General features: G+C 41.8%; 1 protein-coding gene across 1 annotated transcript in view; it reads left to right on the plus strand.

Moving 5' to 3' along the window:
* The first annotated feature begins 16,045 nt into the window (after positions 1-16,045).
* Positions 16,046-18,533, plus strand: part of LOC126199167 (S-phase kinase-associated protein 2-like) — a 194,836-nt gene continuing 192,348 nt past the window's right edge. The window contains exon 1 of the mRNA XM_049935927.1: positions 16,046-16,281. The gene's annotated coding sequence lies outside the window, so the exon portion shown is untranslated. The remainder of the gene's footprint in view (positions 16,282-18,533) is intronic.

The raw sequence follows: 18,533 nt of genomic DNA on the forward strand, positions 1-18,533 counted from the left end.
GGAATCAAGTGTAATATACTGAAATTTCAATGATCAATCTTAAAATAAATTTCCAAATATAAACTGATTTCTTTCTTTTTATTTAAATTCTCTTTTTATATATACACTCCTGGAAATGGAAAAAAGAACACATTGACACCGGTGTGTCAGACCCACCATACTTGCTCCGGACACTGCAAGAGTGCTGTACAAGCAATGATCACACGCACGGCACAGCGGACACACCAGGAACTGCGGTGTTGGCCGTCGAATGGCGCTAGCTGCGCAGCATTTGTGCACCGCCGCCGTCAGTGTCAGCCAGTTTGCCGTGGCATACGGAGCTCCATCGCAGTCTTTAACACTGGTAGCATGCCGCGACAGCGTGGACGTGCACCGTATGTGCAGTTGACGGACATTGAGCGAGGGCGTATAGTGGGCATGCGGGAGGCCGGGTGGACGTACCGCCGAATTGCTCAACAAGTGGGGCGTGAGGTCTCCACAGTACATCGATGTTGTCGCCAGTGGTCGGCGGAAGGTGCACGTGCCCGTCGACCTGGGACCGGACCGCAGCGACGCACGGATGCACGCCAAGACCGTAGGATCCTACGCAGTGCCGTAGGGGACCGCACCGCCACTTCCCAGCAAGTTAGGGACACTGTTGCTCCTGGGGTATCGGCGAGGACCATTCACAACCGTCTCCATGAAGCTGGGCTACGGTCCCGCACACCATTAGGCCGTCTTCCGCTCACGCCCCAACATCGTGCAGCCCGCCTCCAGTGGTGTCGCGACAGGCGTGAATGGAGGGACGAATGGAGACGTGTCGTCTTCAGCGATGAGAGTCGCTTCTGCCTTGGTGCCAATGATGGTCGTATGCGTGTTTGGCGCCATGCAGGTGAGCGCCACAATCAGGACTGCATACGACCGAGGCACACAGGGCCAACACCCGGCATCATGGTGTGGGGAGCGATCTCCTACACTGGCCGTACACCACTGGTGATCGTCGAGGGGACACTGAATAGTGCACGGTACATCCAAACCGTCATCGAACCCATCATTCTATCATTCCTAGACCGGCAAGGGAACTTGCTGTTCCAACAGGACAATGCACGTCCGGATGTATCCCGTGCCACCCAACGTGCTCTAGAAGGTGTAAGTCAACTACCCTGGCCAGCAAGATCTCCGGATCTGTCCCCCATTGAGCATGTTTGGGACTGGATGAAGCGTCATCTCACGCGGTCTGCACGTCCAGCACGAACGCTGGTCCAACTGAGGCGCCAGGTGGAAATGGCATGGCAAGCCGTTCCACAGGACTACATCCAGCATCTCTACGATCGTCTCCATGGGAGAATAGCAGCCTGCATTGCTGCGAAAGGTGGATATACACTGTACTAGTGCCGACATTGTGCATGCTCTGTTGCCTGTGTCTATGTGCCTGTGCTTCTGTCAGTGTGATCATGTGATGTATCTGACCCCAGGAATGTGTCAATAAAGTTTCCCCTTCCTGGGACAATGAATTCACGGTGTTCTTATTTCAATTTCCAGGAGTGTATATATATTACCGGTTGTTGTATGACTATTAAAAGATTATAATTAATGTTAGTCTGTTTGGAAATTTGGTAAACCTAGACTAGATACCTGATGAAACAGTTGCTTAGTAATGCAAGTTTAACTTCCCCAGACAGGTCACAGCTTTTAACCCGCTTTTATTGGCTAGCAGTAACGCTAACATAGCAAAATCAAAGTAACAAACTTACAACTGGCACTAAACTTAACCTTAAACAAACCAGTTTTTATGGGAGGGGTGGCAGCCCTTAATATTTTTCAATTTGAACGTTTCAAATGAAAAAAACTGGTGCTTTGACTTCCTAAAAATCTTATAAAATGCAGGTTTCTTTTCCTCGAGCTGCTTGTAGAGTGTGTGAAGTCCCCTTCTGTACCATGTAACCATATTTGTTTGTATCCCACTTCTTTGCGTTGTTTTGCATTTCTGTCTCCCTTCTCTAGTACAAAAGCTATCGTTGCCAGCAGGAAACAATTTGAGTCCAATAAATGCCATTTTTGTACAAAAGTGGAGTCCCGATTCCACATATATATTCTACTTTGAAAATCATCTTCCAAAGTTCGCTATTATCGCGAAAAAAATTTTACGACAGCAATGTGAGTTGATATAATGTGACTTCAACAGAGCTGACATACTGTGTTATGACAGACAAAGTGAATACATGTCGACATGTGGTGCCATGATATGATTGCGCCATGGTGGTCAGTGTTAACTGGCCTTTACTGCATGCACAGTTTGCACAGACATATGCACATGTAAGCTGCTCATGCACCGACCTTAAGGCTGGCTAACACAAAAAGACAACAGAGTGTTACATCACATCATGTCATGTCACAGTTACATCAGGGTGTATCATTGTGGACATCTTGTCACGACATGTCAGTTCACTTAGCCCAGTTCTGATCAGTGAAAGTTGTTAAAGTAAGTAAATCAGAACTGTGTGTTTCCTGTCCTTTCCTATGGTGGTGCTTGGTTTTGTGTCATGTGAAATCCTTTGCTCCTAAGAGTTTCTTTTTCCTACTTTTACTCTATGAAGTTTTGTTGCTATGCACTATCTTTTTAATACTAAAAGAGAGAAGATCACTGTTCCTAAAAATGTTTTGTTCTACATTGCATAACATTAGCATTTATTTGTTAGCGAAAATATATGCATGTAAACACATCGTGCAATATGTATAAGGGATTAAATAGGGCCTGTTTACCTTATCCACTGTACATATTTTTAGAAGCAAATAAGGCCACTTCACATCATGTCATGTTAAATCATGTCAAAAACATTCCATGATGCATTTCAAGTGATGGCATTCCCACAGGCCATCGAATGATCGCCGCGTCATGTCATGTCACGACACATCAAGGTTTCTCAGGAAGTACGTTTTAACGGTGCCGTCGTCTGCTAATATCAGAATTTAACCTATTTTCGTGCACTCACGTTATAGTAGTCAACTTTGTACTTTTGTGTCTTTTCCGTATTTCTATTACACTCCTGGAAATTGAAATAAGAACACCGTGAATTCATTGTCCCAGGAAGGGGAAACTTTATTGACACATTCCTGGGGTCAGATACATCACATGATCACACTGACAGAAGCACAGGCACATAGACACAGGCAACAGAGCATGCACAATGTCGGCACTAGTACAGTGTATATCCACCTTTCGCAGCAATGCAGGCTGCTATTCTCCCATGGAGACGATCGTAGAGATGCTGGATGTAGTCCTGTGGAACGGCTTGCCATGCCATTTCCACCTGGCGCCTCAGTTGGACCAGCGTTCGTGCTGGACGTGCAGACCGCATGAGACGACGCTTCATCCAGTCCCAAACATGCTCAATGGGGGACAGATCCGGAGATCTTGCTGGCCAGGGTAGTTGACTTACACCTTCTAGAGCACGTTGGGTGGCACGGGATACATGCGGACGTGCATGGTCCTGTTGGAACAGCAAGTTCCCTTGCCGGTCTAGGAATGGTAGAACGATGGGTTCGATGACGGTTTGGATGTACCGTGCACTATTCAGTGTCCCCTCGACGATCACCAGTGGTGTACGGCCAGTGTAGGAGATCGCTCCCCACACCATGATGCCGGGTGTTGGCCCTGTGTGCCTCGGTCGTATGCAGTCCTGATTGTGGCGCTCACCTGCACGGCGCCAAACACGCATACGACCATCATTGGCACCAAGGCAGAAGCGACTCTCATCGCTGAAGACGACACGTCTCCATTCGTCCCTCCATTCACGCCTGTCGCGACACCACTGGAGGCGGGCTGCACGATGTTGGGGCGTGAGCGGAAGACGGCCTAACGGTGTGCGGGACCGTAGCCCAGCTTCATGGAGACGGTTGTGAATGGTCCTCGCCGATACCCCAGGAGCAACAGTGTCCCTAACTTGCTGGGAAGTGGCGGTGCGGTCCCCTACGGCACTGCGTAGGATCCTACGGTCTTGGCGTGCATCCGTGCGTCGCTGCGGTCCGGTCCCAGGTCGACGGGCACGTGCACCTTCCGCCGACCACTGGCGACAACATCGATGTACTGTGGAGACCTCACGCCCCACTTGTTGAGCAATTCGGCGGTACGTCCACCCGGCCTCCCGCATGCCCACTATACGCCCTCGCTCAAAGTCCGTCAACTGCACATACGGTTCACGTCCACGGTGTCGCGGCATGCTACCAGTGTTAAAGACTGCGATGGAGCTCCGTATGCCACGGCAAACTGGCTGACACTGACGGCGGCGGTGCACAAATGCTGCGCAGCTAGCGCCATTCGACGGCCAACACCGCGGTTCCTGGTGTGTCCGCTGTGCCGTGCGTGTGATCATTGCTTGTACAGCCCTCTCGCAAGTATGGTGGGTCTGACACACCGGTGTCAATGTGTTCTTTTTTCCATTTCCAGGAGTGTATTATTGTGCTTCGTTCTCGTGCCATACTGCAAATGTTCCATGACGATTTGGATATTTTTCCATTGAGTGTTCTTCCACAAGTGGGATCAGATACCTGGAAACAAAAAATTGTTTAGGTATAAATAAGAATATGTACAATAAAGCAGTTTGTTTTAAATACCATGTTAAGAAAAAGGTGGCCTCTAATCAAGGAGAAAAATACAATTGTTTATGACGCTATTAGCTGCATAAGAAATAAATCATATGGATAAGGTAAACAGGCTCTATTTATTCCATTATATATAACTATTATCTGATGTGTGTCTATGTATAGCAGATGTCTCTCGTAAGTGTCGTCAGGTGCATTTTCTCTGGTGTGTCAGCAGATATTTAAGGTAATTCTCATTTATTGTTCTGTCTCACATACACATTTTTTAAAAATTTGGTTGCATGTTTCGATCATTCTGGATCATCTTCAGATCTTAAGAACAGCATATCATGGTACTGTTGTTCTGTGTAGACAAGAGGGGTTCTGATGCAATTATTTACATATTAAGTTGATGCAGAGTGTTTGAAACATGTAATCGGATTAAAAAGTGTGCAATGGAGACAGAACAATAAATGAAAATAATCTTAAATATCTACTCTTATTCATTGCTGAATTCTTTCGAGACGATTATGTTTATTATGATGTTACAGCAGATATTTACAGTTTCGATTTTGCATTGTGTTGCTGGAGTCAGTCCAAACAACCAATGCTCATCAAGTCTTTTACGCAACATCCAGAGTCAATAGAAAGCGTTGGTTTGCTTCCTATTACAAACAAAACTATTTTTGAATTGGAATTTTACGCACCCATTTGATAGAGCTTTCCGAAATTAACCTGGTGCGATATTCATTATATCGATATGTATTAAAAGGGACAGTAAAACACGAAGAATAAACAGCAGTCCAGCAGCAGCTCAGTAGTGCTACAGGTTTGGCGATAGCAGACAGTGTGGGTAGTGGTGTCGCTGTTCGAGTACTAGTTATTCTTGGAGTTTTGCTGCAGTTGTGAATAAATATCTGTAAAATAAACATCGCACTAGAATGATATGGGATCACTCTATCGAATGGGCTTGTAAAATCCCCTTTAAAAACAATTTTGTTTCTGAAGGGAAATAAACTGATGCACTATTTTTTTTCGACTGACATGAACTAGGCAATGCAGAAACGAAATTTCAAAAAACGTCTGAAACGCCAGAGAAGATGCACCTAACTGCTCCTGGGACAGGCATACTGTATATTTTCGCCAGCAAATAAATGTCACTATTTTGAAATGTTGCCTCGCTTCTCAGCATTCTACCACACAAAATTGATTAAGAACATTCTGTATGAAGTTTTTTGGCCGTTAAGGAACTTTATCGTTGTCAGTTCCTCAAATGCGATACTATGCTCTGACTTTGTGTATCGTGGATGGTAATTCACAACCTCACTTTCACCATTTGGTACTGGGCTAAGCGAATTGACGTGATGTGACGTGATGAACATGTGAATACACCTTGACATGACGATGCTGTCACGTGATATGATGACCAGTGTGAACTGGCCTATAATATAATAAACAGCTGTACTTTTCTCCTTCAGTAGAGTCAGCTTTTTCACAAAAAAGTATTTTTTAATGATAATTGCTTCATCAACTTATGTTCTCACTTATTTACCCTGTGGGTATCAACTCTGTGCTATTTCTGTAAAAATTAAACATTTTTTTTTTTTTTTTGCTTTTTGATATCTGACGTCAGTTGTGGAAGAAAACTTGTAGGTAATCCATAACAGGACTCTTGCAGAATGAAGTACTAACTGGGTACACATTGTGAATGCTATTTTATTGCTAGACACACCCATGAGCATCTAACCACATGTTAGTCCAAAATTCAGACTGCTTAAACACTGAAGACATCACAAACATTACTATTCTTTGTTATGACACTATATATCTTCTACATCGATATTGTTTCGTCATTCGGCCACATCCTGCTACAGTGAAGCCTCCACAGAGCTCCAACCACATAGTGCAGAGCATGGGGCAACACATAACAGCACCTCCTACTCCGTGATGATATCCTCAAGGTGTTGAAGTGGACAGAGAGGACGGCTGAAACATTACTGTGAGGGTGTAGATGATTATTCCGATGAAGAGGAGGTGGGAGACATCACCTGAAATTTTACCAGACGTCGTGTCATGCCGGATTGTAGCATTTTCAGTAAACCAGGGGCTCTGCGAATCATGTTGTAGTCCTGGCAGCTGCCCTCTGAGCTCAAAACACATGCGGGTTTGATCTTTTCTATCAAAACAGTCGTGCACTTGTCGTGGAGAAGGATATCAGATGTGTGCTCACCCCTCCGCAGAACACTGTAGAACATGAATAAGTTCATTGAAGTGACACCCATATAGTGTCATCACTAACACTCATACTTCCACATCGCCAAGTTGGGAATGCCATAATGCTGCAGAGAAGGCATCCTGATGTTGAAGGTAGGTTTCAGTCTCATTGAACTCTTGCCAGCAGTTCAGCTGTGTCAAGTAGTACGACAGGGTTGATGAACTCTGCCAGGAGGTTCAATCTTTCACCATATAGGATCTTTGCCAATGAAGCTTGAAAGTCCTCTTTGAAAGCACTGTGAGCACCAAAGAGCACTCATGGAAAGGCCTTGACTATTGTCTGCCATGGCACATCGGTGACACCAAAGTGTGTGATGCCACCACTCCATGAACCCACTGCTCTGTTGGTGGTGAGAAATCGTTCTACTCCAAATAGGCTGCACAATTCTTTGAAGAGTACCAGCAGTACCTTGTCCATTGCTATGACAGCAGGACAACCAAACCACAAGATCCATACATGAACAAGGGCATTAGCTGTCATCTCAGCCATCATGTCCCATGTAGGTACTGCGTCAACCCACTGTGTGATGGAATCGACGGCTTACAAATTATACTTGTATCCACCAAAATCAGGCAGTGGACTGACCGAATCCAAGTGCATGTGCTGCAACCTTTCTGCTGGAATATCTTAATGGCTGAGCTCTGGGCTAGCATATCTGCCTGTTTTAAACTGTCAGTAAGCAAATCAGATGCGAATCCATATCACACAGTCATTCTTCAAATCTGGCCAAATGAAGCAGTCTGTTACAAGTTTTGTCGTAGAGCAGATACCTGGGTGTGTCAGGTTGTGAAGATTATCAAACACAAGTCTTCTCATTTGTGATGGAACCAACAGTCTAACATTCCCTCATGATTCATCGCACCAAACTTGTCCGTCTGATCTGGGGAGGCAACAGTGCTCAAACCAAGGGCTGACTGATGTGTTTTGCAAACGATCTTTGATGTGTGTATCCATTTCCTGCACTGATGCAAGTTCATTATAGTTAACGGATACAGACAGAGCATTGATTCTCGAGAAGAAACCTGTCGGCCCCTTTAATATGTTCCACATCAGTTGTAAATTGACTTACATAATGCAAATGCCAAAAACGTCATGGTGGAAGTCCTTCCTGGGTTTCTGTATAGCGATTGCTAGTAGTCTGTGATTCACAAAAATAGTGAAGAGCCTACCATTCACTTCTGTTTTGAAATGATGTAGTGCTCCAAACACCGCTACTAGTTCTCGAGCAAATGAAGATCATTTGCACTGCACACTGTACGTTTTTGTGAAAACAATCGTTAAGTATTGTTGGACCCCATCGACTAGTTGTTGGAACACTAGCCTGATAGCCATATCACTCTCATCAGTAATGATAGATAAGGAGTGTCATTTACATGCTGTACTAGAGTCATAGCCTGCTGGAAAGACGCTTTGATGTTATCAAAGTCCTTGAGAATTTCTGTAGTCCACATCAACGTTTGCCTACCATGTTTGTTGCTGCCTTACAGTGTGTCTGTGAGAACAGCTAGAGTGGCCACAGGCTGTGGTAGGCGTTGCCCATAAAAGCTGATAGTTCGCAAAAATCGTTTCAATTCTATGTTTTTTTTGTGGTGAGTCACACCCCAGAGGGATTAATCATATGTCCTAAAAGCATGACTTCCTCCAGGTGTAGTTGGCACTTGTCTGTAGATCTAAAATACGCCATGACGATCAAGGGTGTCGAACACAGAGCGGAGGGGTACCTCATCGTCTGCCAGTGATGGCGAAAAACTCAAAATGTCATCGAGGTATGAACAACAAAAAGAAAAATGTCTTAAAATTTGATCGATAAAACGTTGCCACATCTGTGTGGCGTTTTGTAGAGCATAAGGCGTGAGAAGGAACTTATACAACCCAAATAATGTATTAACAGCTGTCTTTGTCATGTCTTCCAGAACGATGTGTATGTGAAGATATGCCTTTTTGCAGTCGAGTACATTGAAGACAGATGTCCCTCCCAAGACGTGAAAAAAATCCAGAATGTTTGGAATAGGGTATCTCTCTGGTACCGTTCATGCAATTAGCGAAAGATAATCCTCACTCATTCTATGAGACCCATAATTCTTTACGATCAAATGTCCAATAGTCTCACAATCTCATTGTTGAGTAGCTTTCCTGTCATATCTTTTGCTATATGCAGTTTGTCAGGCGCCAAACGCCGAGCCTTATAATGAACTTGTGGCCCAGGTGTCATAATGGTACAGTGCACTGTGTCATCATTCACACCATACCTGGTTGACCGTATGCGCTGCTCGGTAGTGTCACTCATCACTTATGTGGAGGTGGAACGCACACTTAAACTATCATGCACTGGACTAACCTTGGCCTCCTGTTTTGCGTCAGGTACGCATGTAGGCAGTGACGTCTTCTGGCATAGACACCGAACAGACTATTGCAGCAGCTGTAGCAGTGGCTCTTATTCTAGATTTTGCTGTTGTTGCTGATGTTGTTATGACTGTTTTTGTAAGAGGGCGATGTTGTCACGAGTATTGCTCAAGTCCTTTCGTAATGCAAGCAGTTTTTCAGTTCTGTACTCGTTGTACAAAAATTCAGATGTTCCTGTCTCGTAATGTCGGATTTCTTCACCATGCTGCAGAGATCGTCTGCTAAAGCATGCTCAAGTTCCATATCCTCATTGGAAGATGGTGCTGACAGAGAGGTAATTGAGCTGGAGGTGACCTGGAATAGCTGTAAACTGTCTTCCCACTACACGTCTGACAGAGTACTCTCACTACCAAATCAGCTGCAAGTGAGCACTTGTGCAACTTCTTTCTGAAGCAGGCATGATGCCATCACATTTGAGACTGTGCTGAAGCCACAGCATGCAAAACGCTAGAGTCAACTGATGGTGGGGCAGATATAGGCTAAAAGTAAAAAAAAGAAAGGAAGTTTAGTGTTTAACGTCCTGTCGACGTCAAGGTCATTACAGTTGGAGCACAAGCTAGGATTGTTTCAAAGATGTCAAGGAAATCGACCACACCCTTTCAGAGGAACCATCCTAGAATTTGCCAGTAGAGGTATAAGAAAAGCATGGAAAACACAAACCAGTAAAGCCGGATGTGGGTTTGAACCACTGTACTCCAAATGTGAGTCTAGTGTAGATGGAGGTCAATGGACCCTCTTCACGTAACGCTGGGAGAGCTCAGGGCTCCTTGGTCGGTGGAGCCCATGCGGAGCTGTTGTGGCTTCTTACTGCCTGGAGGTAGCAAGAGTTGAGCTTTGTGGGAGGCATCTACAGTCCTTTGCGTTGCTGGGGAATTCCGTGTAACCTGTCGCCCAAAAATAACCTACTATTCGTAGCACAGTGGATTTTCACGATTAACGCAGTCTGAATGAGTGGTGGAAGCATCCAAATGGCCCACAACGTGCTGTCTTGCATAATAACCCGCGATATAGTTTCTTGAAGTACGATCCAAAGTTGCGAGGGTGTGTTGTAACCAATTCTGTCTTTAAATATGACTTGTTGAAGTTGCTGTTCTTCTGTCTTTGTCAGATGTTGATGCGGGAGTGCCTGTAGAATGTCGCTGATGATGTGGCATGGCTGCAGAGGTTGCACAGCAAGTTTATAAATTCCTTTGTATCATCCACAATACCATAACATTGCAAAATGAGTTTGACAATCCGAAATCTCTCAGTAATGTAACTGAAAAGTAGCCAGTTAAGATAATCATAGGGCTCAGATGAAACACCACCTCACCAAATCCCAGTCTATGTGGCTGACGAGCACTCATTGCACCAGCATGAAAGGAAACCTGGGTATGTGACACAGGCTTCAATCAGTTGCACAGAGCTTTGAGGGTGAACGGATTCATCTGGAACAACACCAGCATAGGAGAGCCGAGTGGTAAACTATGCAACTGTCATACACTTTAAAGTATGTAGTTGAAGTAATACTCCGATGGTCTATAGTACCAACATCAACGAATTAGCGTTCACTGGGCGAGACTAACTGACACACATTTTGTTCCCGCTCACGGCCTCCGTTGGCGCCATTGTCTGTGCACTTCATCATTTTTTAGTTACATCTGATTATGGTTAATAGGCAGGAAACTGTTCGGTGGAGCAAAGTCGTTCCACTATTCTGCATGAGGTGTTGTAAAAACTGATGTTCGTATAATGTATCCAGTGCTGAATGAACAGTTGAATGTCGCACAAATCCAAAATGGACAGGCGAACTACAGTGTGGAAACAGGGTTATCACTGTAAGTAATCCATAGCAGGAGCCATGCAGAACGAAGCACTAACTGGATATACACTGTGAATAGTGTTTTATTGATATTAAATGAAACAACACACATGAGCATCTAGGTATATGGCCGCCAAAAAGTGGATTGCTTAAACACTAAAGATATTACAAACATCACTGCTCTCATCGTCTATATCGATACTGTTTCGTCGTTCATTCGCATCCTTCTACAGTGACGTCCCCACGCACTCGACGGAAAACATATGCCAGTGGCCAGGGAACACATTCAATCTTCCACGAAAAGTAAGAGCAATGATGAAATAAAGTTTAAGAAGAAACAGAACCACAAAATCCACGGCTGTAACATGATTGGGCGCTGAGCAAATAAGTTAACTTACGATAGCACACAATGGCATCGTCAAAATCTTTTTCTCGACTAATATTGACGTGACGTGACAGTTCGTTGAGGGCCTATGAGAATGCCGTTACTTGAAATGCATTGTGGAATATTTTGACATGACGAGATGCTTTAGCCAGTGTGAAGTGGCCTTAAAACTTTCTTGAGGAGAAATCTTGGTGGTGACACTACCATTTATTGCCATAGCTACATCGTTTGCCAATCAAGAATGGATAGACTGCGTCAACCAAAGAAGACAAAGTAAATATTCCTGAGTTCCAATCAAGAACAACTGCTAAGATGCGAAACATGGAATTAGATATCCTCAGTGTCGCAAAGCAGCTTAAATCACTTAATAAAGGCAAGCCTTCTGGTCCAGATTGTATACTAGTCAGGTTCCTCTCAGAATATGCTGATACAATAGCTCCATATTTAGCAATTATATACAAGCGCTCGCTCACAGGAAGATCTGTACCCAAAGACTGGAAAACTTCTCAAGTCACACCATACCCAAGAAGGGAAGTAGGAGTAATCCATTGAATTATAGGCCCATACCACTGACGTCGATTTGGCTGGCTCTGAGCACTATGGGACTCAACATCTGTGGTCATAAGTCCCCTAGAACTTAGAACTACTTAAACCTAACTAACCTAAGGACATCACACACATCCATGCCCGAGGCAGGATTCGAACCTGCGACCGTAGCAGTCGCGCGACGTCGATTTGCAGTAGGGTTTTGGAACATATTCTGTATTCGAACATTATAAAGTAACTCCAAGAAAACGATTTATTGACACACAGTCAGCACAGATTCAGAAAATATCATTCTTGCGAAACACAACTAGCTCTTTACACTCATGAATTAATGAATGCTATCGACAGGCGATGTCAAATTGATTCCATATTTTTGGATTTCCAGAAGGCTGTCGACACCGTTCCTTACAAGCATCTTCTATCCAAACTGCGTATCTATGGAATATCGCCTCAGTTGTGCGACTGCATTCGTGATTTGCTACCAGAAAGGTCACAGTTAGTAGTAATAGACGGAAAGTCATCAAGCAAAACAGAAGTACTATCCGGCGTTCGCCAAGGAATTGTTATAGGCTCTCTATTGTTCCTGACTATATTAACGATATAGGAGACAATCTTAGTAGTTGTCTTACATGGTTTGCAGATGATGCTGTCATTTACCGCCTTGTAAAGTCATCAGATGACCAAAAGGAATTGCGAAATGATTTAGATAAGATATCTGTATGGTGCGAAAAGTGGCAATTGGTTCTGAATAAAGAAAAGTATGAAGTTATTCACGTGAGTACTAAAAGAAAGCCACAAAAATTTCGATTATGCGATAAGTCACACAACTAAATACGTATGGATTACAATTACAAATAACCTAAATTGGAACGATCACGTAGATAATGTTGTGGGTAGTGCAAACCAAAGACTGCGATTCATTGGCAGAACACTTAGAAGGTGCAACAGGTCTACTAAAGAGACTGCTTACACTACGCTTGTCTGCCCTGTTCTGGAGTATTTATGTGTGATGTGGGATCTGCATCAGGTAGGACTGACAAATGACATCGCAAAACTAAAAAGAAGGGCAGCTTGTTTTGTATTATCGCGAAATAGGGTAGATAGTGCCACAGACATGATATGTGAAATGGAGTGGCAATCATTAAAACAAAGGCATTTTTCGTTGTGACAGGATCTTCTCATGAAATTTCAATCACCAGTTTTCTCCTCCAATTGCGAAAACGTTCTGTTGGTACCCACCTACATAAGGGGAAATGATCATCAAAATAAAATAAGAGAAATCAGGGCTCGCACAGAAAAATTTAAATGCTCGTTTTTCCCGCGCGCCTTTCGAGAATGGAACGGTAGAGCGACAGCTTAAAGGTGGTTCACTGAACCGTCTGCCAGGCACTTTATTGTCAATAGCAGAGTAATCACGTAGGTATAGATGTTAATGTTACAATATTAAGATTACACAATCATTACAATAGAAAAACAAATTAGCATAATTATGCATAATAATACAGAAAAAAATTGCATAAGTATAGCATAACAGTTAATGGTATGTGGAGCGAGTAACTTTTAAAAAGTACATGTTCACCTCATTTTGTATGACAGTGCATTGTTTAGATATTCCAATCTGCTGTTTCACTGTCAAAGAACTCATTTAAACTGTACTGTGGTTTTAGGTGTAGATTTTGCGACATCTTCCTCGACGCTTCACCAAGCACAAGAACTGAATTTTAGTATTTAGATGGCTGAACATTTTAATAGCTATAGTTGGAAAACTGTCCTGTGTCATGGAGAGTCAACAGCTTGGAATGTCTATGTCTTCCTTACTGCGCTTGTTATAGTTGTGGACATCACTTCTGCTGGTGAATGTTCCATGACTTTCTTTCACATATATGAGACTAATGAAGACATATTGATTGGAAATTGCGATCACTCCTAGACACATGCAAATGGGTTTGCAGTGATCCAGTATCCTGTTTGACGTTATGGTCCTTATTGTTTTTTGTAGTAGCAGAATTTTCTTGCAGCCTGTCCCCATAGTAACAGACCACAACTGATATGACTGTGGAACAGTACTTCAGTTCCCTCAAAAGGTATGTAACTCATGACAGTTTATCACACATGTGCGCTGCATTCTTGCCAAGTGAGTTTACTGTCCACCACGATCCCAGAAGCTTCTCAATTCCTGCGGTTTTTAAGTATCCTTTGTCACTGAGGCAAATGGCAATTTTTGCGTTTTTTCGTGTATTTTAATTTTTTATAAGAAATCATTCCTTTGCAGCATCAAACAAAGCATCTACTTCTTCTTGAGCCTTGATGGCATCAGTGTCTTTCAAGTACAGGGTTGTGTCATCTGCGAATTGCAAGTACCACCAGTGAGAACTTAAATCATTTACAGATACTAGGAACAGGAGGTGGCCCATTACTAGTCCCTGTAACACACGGCATTCCAACTTCTGTTAACATGACAGTGCTTCTTGGACTGATACAACCTGCCTTCTGTTCTCCAAATAAGATTTGAGATTGCTAAAACAGTGCCTCCAACTTCGTATTTACTGAGCTTGTATAGGAGTACCTTATGAGGCAGGAACTCAGACGTTTTTCTAAGACTAAATTCACAATGGCACCGTCATGTCACGACAAGGTGTATTCACACTGTCTGTCGCGTCACGGCTCGTCAAGTCAATTCAAGTCACATGATGTTAACTCGGGAGGTCGACGGCAACGTTTTTTTTCGCGGGATTTGGGATCTTTGCAAGGTGATTTTCAACTGTTTTACGCGCAAAATGTACATATTAAAAATATATATACAAAGTGGTAGTTTTTATATGTCCATATTTCTTCGAAAATTACATTTGTTGCACTAAAATTTTTTTACAGCTTGCGGGGATAACATTTATATTAGAGAAGGAAGATAGAAGTGCAAAACAACACAAAAAAGTGTGTGGTTCGAAAAATGTCATTACAGAGTACAGAAAGGGAATTTCACACGCTATACAAGGAGCTCGAGAACGAGAAATCTTCATCTTATATTTTATAAAGCCGAAGCATCTGTTTTTTTCATTTGTTATGTCAAATTGCACCCAGAATCACTAAAAGGGAGACAGTGTTACAAGCTGCCATCATATCCTGTGAAAAATTCGTTTGTTTAAGGTTAAGTATAGTTGCCAGTACAGTGCAAATTATTTGTGCAATAATCATATCTCCCTCAGTACCTTTCCCTTCAAAAACTTACAGGTTTTCTTTGAGTTCTGCATTTTGCTTCTATCAGTTCAGGTGTCTGATTTGCACTGGAGTTAGCTGTTGGAACCAAATATTGATCACTGATTCTCACGAAACTGTTTTACACACAATCCAGAGAGCTATTGAACAATAAATAAACCCGTCATATACACGTAATTAAACAAACAAATTGCAGTGTATAAAGCTTATAGTCCATTTCTTTACGAAACGCTACAGATGCCCGACAGCATATAAATAAATTCCGCCTACTAATCAATCCTATTCTAACCACAATACATTTTTCACTTCATGTTGTAGCCATACTGGAATGTATTTCACTGCAAAATATTAAATATCATACCGGTGGTATAAAAATCCACTTAATAAATAGAGAGCAAGGCTTTTAGTAGGCTCATGGCATACTGCTCAGACTGCTGCCTCACTGGTTCAATTAATCTTTCGTGATTCATTATAAAATTATAAGTTTTAACAAAAGAAATAACGAAACGAAACAATTTATAACAAATAACGAAGAAAGAGCAACTGATATTAAACACGAAAACAACAACGAAACCAAATATGGAGACCTGCTTATGGTCGTATATCGGGAGGAAATAAAATGTGGATCATGTGATCAATAACGGACGGACGTCAGCCGTCAAAACTTCCGAAATCCGAGGAACCTTGACGGTGACGAGACGTGACGTGAAGTGACGGCCAATGTGATTTGGTCTTAAGATCGCCAAGTGTGAGTGCAACAGACTCTTTGTTCTCAAAAAATGTGACGTTTCTTGCCGTTGGCGGCCTGCGTGCAAGCCAACACTAGAAATGTATTGTGGAATGTTTTGATGTGACAGAACGGGTAAATCACAATCTGTGTGAATTATCCTTTGACTGCATCTCAGCGGAATTTTCGATAATTTGACATGAATGTTTTCAACTTGCGTTGTACTTAATGTAGTATCTTTGACGAATCGCTTTGGTTTGTCGTATACAGGAAGTTATCGATGGATGATAAAATTAAATAGCCAGCGGTTGATGGCCTTAGGGCGGTTGAACATGTTGAGAATGTTATTAAGGCTAATGGAGCGAAACATTGTGAGCAATATAATTGACTTAATAATAGAGGTTTTATGTTTGTATATTTCTTACTTCCACATCATCACCAAGTATGGCGTCTTAATGTCACTTTACATTAGCAAGAGAATTTTCAATAAAATTGATCAAAGTAAAGAAATTGGTTTTCAATATATTGAAATGTGTTTCGTTGTCCGAATGACCCTGCCCAAACGTCTGTTTCACTTTTAGCGGAGAGATATAACGAATGCGGATTTACTGCCGGTAGACTTATAACTTTCGTTGTGTCAGCATTTCGACAGCAGCTCTTAACGGAAGTTAGATACGTACAGCACTGTTGTCACCTTACGATAATTAACTGCATGTAATGGAATCGTAACAATATCATCTGCAAAATTGAAGAAACTAATAAACGGTAATACGTTTGCTGTAAATGATGATAGGCTAGAATAATTACACTTTTATATCAATCAAAGATTACACGCTGTTTTGTGAAATAATTAATGTATCCGTACGGAAATGAATGTCTTGGGCCTAAGGGTACGCGGGAAACTCCGTACTTTTACTACCTTCCTATGTTAAGGAGTGATTCCAAATCCTGGAAAGCCAGTATCTAATTTGCGGACCATTCGTTTTTTTTCTCCCAATTGATTTATTTCACAGCTCCCGTAACGGAAGACAACATTTGGGAATCAAAAAGAGCCAAAGTACATCTGACGGCGTGAAACAGTAGCCTAGATAAATACTGAATGTTAAAACTTAGCTGTTATTTAAAATACTATAAACAAACAGATGATAAAATTAGGAGAAATCTTGATAGGGATTTTCAGCCCAAATGTAGATAGATAGCTAATGGAAGGAGTGACAAATTTACGTTTGCAGTCTATGTGGATTCTATATTTCTTGCAGGTCTATTAGTTTGGTAAACAGTTTTGTTTTTGAATACAGAACTTAATTTTAAGCAACAGGAAAGAAGCCAATTCTTCATTGAAATTAATTATGAATTCGTAATATGTGTTTGACAGTTCAGTGTAAATCAATTTTGGTCACAAAATGTGTTATTAGTTACAGTTATAATACTCAGAAATAAAACTGTCTCCTATTGCTTTCATCTACCGTAAACATATTACTTCAATTACTCCGAAAGATTATATGAACTAGTGTGCAAAATAAGCTATCCTTCTTGTTGCTAGACTGGATAATTTGATGTGCACATCAAATCTGAAATAAGCTATCCTTCTTGTTGCTAGACTGGATAATTTGATGTGCACATCAAATCTGACTGACTGGTTTTGATGAGAGTATCAGAGGATTGACTATTTTTACGTGATATACATATGAAAATTTCACTGCTTAGTGTTATTTTAATATATGACTCTTCTTGTACATCTCTGGTGTCCGTTCTTCATTCAAGTTTCTTATCTAAAGGATTAGATTCTGGCAACTTACTCGTGCAGAGCTAATATGGAAAAAGAAAGAGTTGTTACATAATTATATTAAGGCTAACTGTGTAGATACCCTCCCCGCCCTGTCCCAGTAAATTTTGAATTTTTTATTTATTTATTTATTATGAACCTGTATTTCTAAGTTTGCTGTCTGTAAGAGAGCAGCAAGCAATTAATACCCTGTGGTGACTTCGTTGAAGATGATCTAATGGATTCTGAAAGGAAAAATGATCTGGAAAACTTATTTGAATCCTACAGTTAGATCTTGTTAATTAACTTTCCAGCATGGGTGCATAAAGGCAGTAGGACCCTAATTGATAATGTTTTCATTGTTGAAGCTCAAAGCAAGAAAATAACTGTTTACCCAGTCAAAAGTGCTTTCTCTGATCATGATGCACAGTTAGGAGAAATAATGTAGTGCACTACACTAAAGATACTCATAGTGGACTTCAGGTAGAATAAGTAATGACTTGAGGAAAATTAATGTTTTTAGGAATAGTTTACAAGAGATGATCCGGGATGAAATTTATAATCTACAGAATTTAAAAAAAAAAAAAAAAAAAATCGTCTGTTCCATAATAAACTCTTGTCATTATTTGAAAATAGCTTTCTGCATAAGCTAATCAAAAAGGACATTTAACAGGCATGTACAAAACCAAGAATCACTAGAACGACTATGGGTCATGCTGTAGTTCCACACTACAAAACTCAAAATTACTAAGAAAAGTTATTAAAAATGGAGGAACATTTACAGAACATCAAAAGTCAGTAATTCTGACAACAGACTTAAGGTTATTTGGAATGTAGTGAAATGAGAGACAGAACAAC

This window comes from Schistocerca nitens, chromosome 8, assembly GCF_023898315.1.
Source record: "Schistocerca nitens isolate TAMUIC-IGC-003100 chromosome 8, iqSchNite1.1, whole genome shotgun sequence".
In the NCBI taxonomy this organism is placed as follows: Eukaryota; Metazoa; Arthropoda; class Insecta; order Orthoptera; family Acrididae; genus Schistocerca; species Schistocerca nitens.